General features: G+C 41.8%; 1 protein-coding gene across 7 annotated transcripts in view; it reads left to right on the forward strand.

Annotated features, from left to right (window-relative positions):
• Window positions 1-7,040, forward strand: part of TENM4 (teneurin transmembrane protein 4) — an 827,507-nt gene that overhangs the window by 307,045 nt on the left and 513,422 nt on the right. For 2 of the 7 annotated variants that reach the window (XM_017509841.2, XM_017509842.2), the window contains exon 4: window positions 5,518-5,613. The exons of the other annotated variants lie outside the window; for them this stretch is intronic. The gene's annotated coding sequence lies outside the window, so the exon portion shown is untranslated. The remainder of the gene's footprint in view (window positions 1-5,517; window positions 5,614-7,040) is intronic. 7 annotated transcript variants of the gene reach the window in all.

Here is a 7,040-nt window from a genome sequence, read left to right on the forward strand (position 1 = left end):
TTTTTTTTTTTTTTTTTTTAAATTACCCAGCGAGAGGTATTCCTTTAAAGCAACACAAAAGTGGACTAACACAAGCATCAAGAGGAAGCTCTTGAGGAGCTTGAACAAGGCGTGACATGAGCCTTCAGGGTTTGGCACTCTTTCCAAAGCTTTCATTCCATTGGTTTTGAGTCTGAAAGCAATCTGGTAAGGCAGTGAGTTTGGGGTTCTTTCCTAACCTGTCAGATCAGAAAACTGAAGTTCTTCCAAGATGGATGACTTACCTTACCTAAGATCACTAAGAACAGAAAGAGTGAGAGCATGAGGGTCCAGGTCATCATGCTCAGGGGCTTGTTGGAGAAGCAGAGAGAAAAAAGGGGGCTTCAGACACATGCACACAGCATGAGCGATGGTATAATATGATGGCAGGGAAGCTGGCATGATTTGGAGAGAAGCCCCAGTGTGAAAGGACCCAGTGCTGTGCCTGGTACATGGCAGATGCTCAGAAAACTACCCTTTGCCTTCCTTCAGCCAGAAGAAGGTTCTGCCTGGACACTATCATGCTGCCTTCTAGGTTAAGGGGTGTTTGCGCAGATAACTTGGTTTTGGTAGGGGTGTGAGACTGGGGAGACAGGTTGTCTTGTGTTCCTTATGCAAGTCATGATCCCTCTTTCCTAACTCCAGCTGCTCTGCTGGGTGACTTGCCTCTGCCCAGACACCACATGGGGAAACATGAGAAGACATCTTCCCAGGATTTCTGCTGTTCTGCCTCTGGCCCTTGCTGCAATGTTCTATAGTGCTTGGTCAGAAAAAGTCCTCATTAGAAAGATCTGCTTTAGCAATGTATTCACTCAAGAAGAATCATCTAATAATTCATTTACAAAATGCTTTTTGTGTATTTTTCTCATTTAATCCCCATAACAATCTAGGTAGTTATCCACTACTGATATTTTAATAAAAGGGTTTTGAATTGGTTGTTATTCATGGCACAGGTAACAAACCAAAACCTGAGCACAGGTCCACTCTGACCCTGGTCTAGTCTTCTTCTAGTTTCGTGAAAAGTGTCTTTCTTGGCACCATCCTTTGGTACTGCCTGTTCAGGGACATCACCACAAACTTTCCCTGCAGTAAGGTAAGTGATGGAAAGCCATTCTGAAAATGTGCCCAAAATCTTTAGAAGAAAAAACTTTGGTGTAATTAGTCTTTGGTATGTTTTGTTCAGTGTATGCCCTTCTTCTGCATTGGTTTAAGGTTGGTAGCTCTTGTTTCCTCATGATGAATGCCTTTGGGCTTTCCTATGCATTTAAAGGGTGAGTTTGCACATCTTCCTGCTTATTGAAAGGATGAACATTGACTCTTTCGGGAGGCTGTATTCCGGAAGTCATGCCTCAGGGAGCCCGGAGCTCAGAGTTGCAGTCCCTTCTCTTTGCATGTCTGCTGGACATCAGTAGAGGGCTGCCAGCCAGCATAAACATTGTGGCATTGGAAGGGGCTGGAGGAATGTCGCTGGCTCCTAGCCTCTTGTTTTCCCATTCCACTGCAAGGTTGTGTTCATTCGAGCTTTTAAACCAAAAATAAATTATTGTAATCCATTTGCTAATTATATCATGCCAAAGTTCTAGACACTGTAAATTACAGCCGTGATATATCTAGATGAAGTTTCTGTGAGTTTATTTTTAGCCATTCAGAGAGCACTCAATTTCCTAGAGGCTTCATTTGCAAATCTAGGAGGAAACAGGGAAAGTGCATCTGTACAGCAACCCTTCTTGGCCTATGACCTGGAGTCAACGAGCCTCTGTGATTTGCCTCTGTAAAAGGAGATGGTTGTAGTAGTTCGCTTTGGAGGACGTGTCTATCTTTAAAGCTCTAACTCTCATTTTCTGACTATGGAAAGTAGAATGTATCCAAACATGGGATTTCCGTTCCTGTCTTATCCTGGAGAATATCAAAAGTCACCACGCCAACATATTTGTATTTGTGAACCATGGAGCACAGATCTTCAGAAACCTCAGGCTCAATGGACACATTGCACCTCTTTTCTAGTCCTCACTGTTTGAGGGGTGGAGAGAGGATGGAAGAATTTTATGTTTATTTAGCACCGACTGTTTGCATAACACACTGCTTGGTGCTTGCATTTGAGTGATTTTTGGATGGCTTCTCCATTCAAGGACAATGTCATCTAATTTTAATCCATCATTCATTGACATCTGAGTGCCAACCACTGGGGTTGCTTCTGAACATATCTAGGGTGAATTAGATGCATCTCTTACCTCCAAGGAGACAAGAGGTGGAGATAAAGCATGCAATGAAAATGCTGAAGTGTTTTTTGAAATGCAGTATTACCTACAAATGATTAAATACCAAGTGCCAGCAGGAATGACATACCGCGATATATTGTGAGGAGCAGCAGGGGTGTCTAGGTTCATCTGTGCCTGTTGCAGGAGGAGAATCAGGGAAGATTTCACGGATAATGAGGTATATGAGCCATGCTTGATACGTAATAATGATTTTAAAATGTGGGGATTGGGTAAGGGAAACTGGACAGATCTAGTTTAGTAACCTTGGAAAGCGCCCTGGCCAGGTCCCATGGATGACTATCCTTGACCTGTCATTAATACATGCCACACAAAGCACATCCTTTCCCCAAACACTACAACTTCTAGCAAGTTTTCTTCAATTTTGATCATAGTATGATATATTTTTTCAAGGTGTGAACATAAAAAATCCTTTGGAACAATCCCTTTGTCTGGATGCTGCTTGTGTTTAGACTTCTAGATAAGCAATCTTCTAGCATATTTAAGCAATTCTTGGGTGGAGAGATGGACGCATGGTCAGATGGGTGAATGGATGGTTTGATATCATTGGAGAGCTGCCACAGCAAAGAGACAGGAGCAATGAAACTGGCTTTGCTTGCTAATAGCTTTGTGGGAAGAGCTGACTTTGAAAGATAAATAGAATTTTCTCAGCACACAGTATGGATAAAGGCCTTTCTTCAGAGGGAAGCAAAACGGGAACATGAAATGCATGACATCATGGAAGAGTGGTGAGTCTCAGAAGCCAGGGTATAGGGAGGTAGGATGAGTTAATGTAGTGGCTGAGAGCACAACCTATGATTGGATGGGTTGTGGTTTGAATCCCTGTTCTGCCACATAGTAGCTGAGTGATCCCGGGCAAATTACGTAACTCTATCAGGCTTCTGTTTTCTCATCTATTAAAATAGTAATATTAATAATATCTATCTTATGTGGTTATTGTGAAGATAAAGTAGAATAAAATAATGTTTAGCACAGTGATTGGTATGCTCTAATAAAGGGTAGTTGATGGTTATTATTTTATAAAAACACTTCTAATTGAATTATGAAAATGCCAATTCAAACCATAGAAGTTGAGAAGGGGCAGAGAAAGTCCTTGGAGGGAAAGGAGAAGAACCCGGGGAAACTAGTGTTGCTGATGTGGAAGCAGGAGTTTCCAGAGGGGAGGGGTCCCTGCTAGCAAATGACCCGGAGAGACTACTGCAGATTGAGAAGAAGTGTCTGGAATCTGCAGTGACAACATCCCTGTGATCCTAAAGAGAACATTCCAGGGCAGAATGCCACAAGGCAATGATTTGTGAAGAGCGTGGGAGTGGAGGAAGTGGTGGTCTAGACGGCTCTTTCAGAAAATCTCTCTGAAAAGAAGAAAAAGAACTTGGGGGTAGGACAGGGGACAAGGTCATGGGAAGGGCTGTTTGCTAGATGAAGAATATTTGAACTCAGCACAGTGTTTCTCGACCTTTCTAAACTCATGCCTGCTTTGATAGACATAAACACCACTCTTCCCTGCAAGACTGATGTTCTGGCACCCAAAACCTAACACCAGCCTTATTTGAGAGCCACATCTGCCAAGAGGATTTTGTCAGGATTTACTTCCTGTGTTGTATTTTTTAAACAGTAGGAAATTAATGAAACCAAGCAGGTAAGAAATGGTGTAGGCATTGCGGGTGATAATGAGGATGGATTTGAAAAGACAGTAAGAAGACTGAACTGAGCAGGGGTGAGGAGTGAGGGTCAGAGACGAGTCAGAGGGATCCTGGGGCTCTGGCACTGAGGACTGAGTAGATCACTGCACCAACTGGTGTGTGTCCTTTCTCTTTGTGGGTTCCCACCTCTACCTGCCTAGGTGACATTATACAGGTTTAAGACCAAATGGCAGATGTGGTCATTGTTTAGAATTGTTTAAGTACTAGAATTGCCTGAACCCAGGAGGCGGAGGTTGCAGTGAGCCGAGATCGTGCCATTGCACTCCAGCCTGGGTAACAAGAGTGAAACTCCGTCTCAAAAAAAAAAAAAAAAAAAAAAAAAAAAAAAAAGAAAAAAAAAAAAAAAAAAAAAAGTGTAAATCCGTCTCAAAAAAAAAAAAAAAAAAAAAGAATTGTTTAAGTACTTTATAAATGTAGGACATCATTACTGATATTGTTATAAGGAAAAAATAGCACACCTCGATCTTTCCTTGTGCACTCTATGTCTTTGTGAATATAATTTTAAATGGTGTGAGGGAACTAAAGTGTATCACTCACATACCTTATTACAGGTGAGGAAATGGAGATGCAGAACCATTTAAAGAAAGCCAGCCCAAGATCAACCCGACAGCCAGAGAATGCACACTCTTTCTAAGCACATATAAAACACTCACAAAAATGAACTGTATCCTAGGCCATAAAATACATCCAATAAATTTCAAGGAGTCAGTATCCTACAAACCATATTCACCCACCGCAGTGCAATTAAGTTAGAAATCAATAACAGAAAGATGAGATGTTTTTTTAAAAACCTATATTGAGATATATTTACAAAGATACTTCCAACTAACTCATGTATCGAAAAGAAATGATAATAGAAATTATAAAATGATTATAAATGAATGACCAAAGAAATATTAAATACCAAAAGTTGTGGCATATAGCCAGGACAACACTTAGAGAGAAATTTATCACCTTAAATGCTTATATTAACAAAGAAGAAGAGCTGAAAGTTAATGAATGGGCTAAGTATCCAATTTAGGAACAACAGCAAACATCAGTAAAATAAACCAGCCCAAAGCTGTGCAGTCAGAAGTTGTGGGGCCAGGATTTGGGCATAGCTATGGCCAGCTCAAATCCTTCACTCTCTTCACTCCACTGGTACCTTTCTCTGTGCCCAGTGCCTAGAAATTCTCTCTCTTGTTGAGGGTCAAAGAGATGAGGCTACATAGTAACTCTCTGCATGAAAGGTTGATGATAAATCCCACTCATTTGCTCAGATATCGTTTTACTTGTTCATTAACTATTTAATGAGCATTTGCCACGTGCCAGGCACTGTGCTAGTAGCTACTTTAGTTGCATCTTTCCTCTGAGTGTTCCAAAACTAGCCTTCAGCGTGGTACCAAAGCTCATGCTCCTGCTACTAATGCCCACGCCCGTGCCTTATCCCCAGCTCCCAAGCTGCCACAATCTTCTCTGCTGCTTGTCAGAACAGCATCCTCATCAAAAATGACTGACTTCTCTCTTGTCTCTTTCAACAGGTAGACTGAAATTACCATGTGTCCAAATTAAAATTGCATACTTCAAGAATTATTTGAAGGACTATTCTTAGACCCTTTTAAGAAGATTTAAGAAAAGTGAGTTGATTTTTTTTTTACACTGCAGAGAGTATTCATGGTTTTAGTTAACATTATGGGTTCTTTTTTTCTCTACCTCTTAAATATGCATTAATAGGTAGACTTTATCTTCATTTATTTTACAGTAAAGATTTTTTTCCCTAAGAACAATGAGCAAAGAGTGCAGGATGACTCCTTGTCTTCCCTGCAAGTTTTTTGTATGTTTCAAAGGCTTGTGGAATCTTGGCAATAAAAGAGTTTTAGAGGTGTGGACCATTCCCTGCTGGATGCTGGGACACCCATAGCAGCATCTCCATAGATCCCTGGCCTGTTCTTGGAAACTTGCAGGGACTGGTACAGAAGGTGGTATCTCCCCACGTTTAGGATTTTTTTAGAGCTTTCCCATAATCTGGACTTGAAATCCACTCCTCCTCATCTTATCAAGGCTCTCTCTTCTCTACTAGACCTCCTAAAATGGGTGAATATAAACAGCATGTCCCTCCTCAAGATCTTTTCTTTTCTTTGTTTCTCCAATAATTTCTCATAAGTTGATTTCAAGAGCAGCTCCCACCCTGGTCATTTGGAATACAGACAGAGCACCTCCAATGTTCTTTGCCCAATAGGTGGATGAGAATCAAAGCGGATAAACCCAAAGAGCAAGCCTGGGGTCAGCCCCAGTTCTACTCTTGTTGTGTGTTCAGGAAAGTCACCTTAGCATTCTGAGCTTAGTGAAAACAAGGAAGGTAGGAAGAGATAGTCACTAACATGCCTCCCACCTCCATTTGGATGGCTTTGCTGACTCAGAGTAAAGAAGTTGCTGCTTCTGACTGTCTCAGGCACTGGAATGAGCCAGGACTTGGGAATCCATGGGATCTGGGTCCAATCCCAGCCCTATCACTTGCTGACTGTGTGGCCATAGACTGCCATTTCTCATCTCTGATCATCTGTTTCCTCACTTGTTAAATAAGGATGTCAATAAATGTTGCAAAGGATTGCATGAGGATGTACTGAGATAATGTACATAAAGCACCTAGCACCTGATACTTAGAAAGTGTTCAAAATATGGCAGTTGCTAGTATTTTTATAAGTAATGATGGAACTACTTACCTTTAGCCAGAGGAGAAAATACGAGGTGCTCAAGAGTCTCATAAGAAGAGAAAAGAGGCCAGGCCTGGTGGCTCATGCCTGTAATCCCAGCACTTTGAGATGGCGAGGTGGGAGGATCATGAGGTCAGGAGCTGGAGACCCATCCTGGCCAACGTAGTGAAACCTTGTCTCTACTAAAATACAAAAAATTAGCTGGGTGTGGTGGTGTGCACCTGTAGTCCCAGCTACTCGGGAGACTGAGTCAGGAGAATTGTTTGAAACCAGGAGGCAGAGGTTGCAGTGAGCTGAGATCGTGCCACTGCACTCCAACCTGGCAACAGAGTGAGACTCCATCTCAAAAA

This window comes from Cebus imitator, unplaced genomic scaffold (assembly GCF_001604975.1).
Source record: "Cebus imitator isolate Cc_AM_T3 unplaced genomic scaffold, Cebus_imitator-1.0 Scaffold424, whole genome shotgun sequence".
NCBI lineage: Eukaryota > Metazoa > Chordata > Mammalia > Primates > Cebidae > Cebus > Cebus imitator.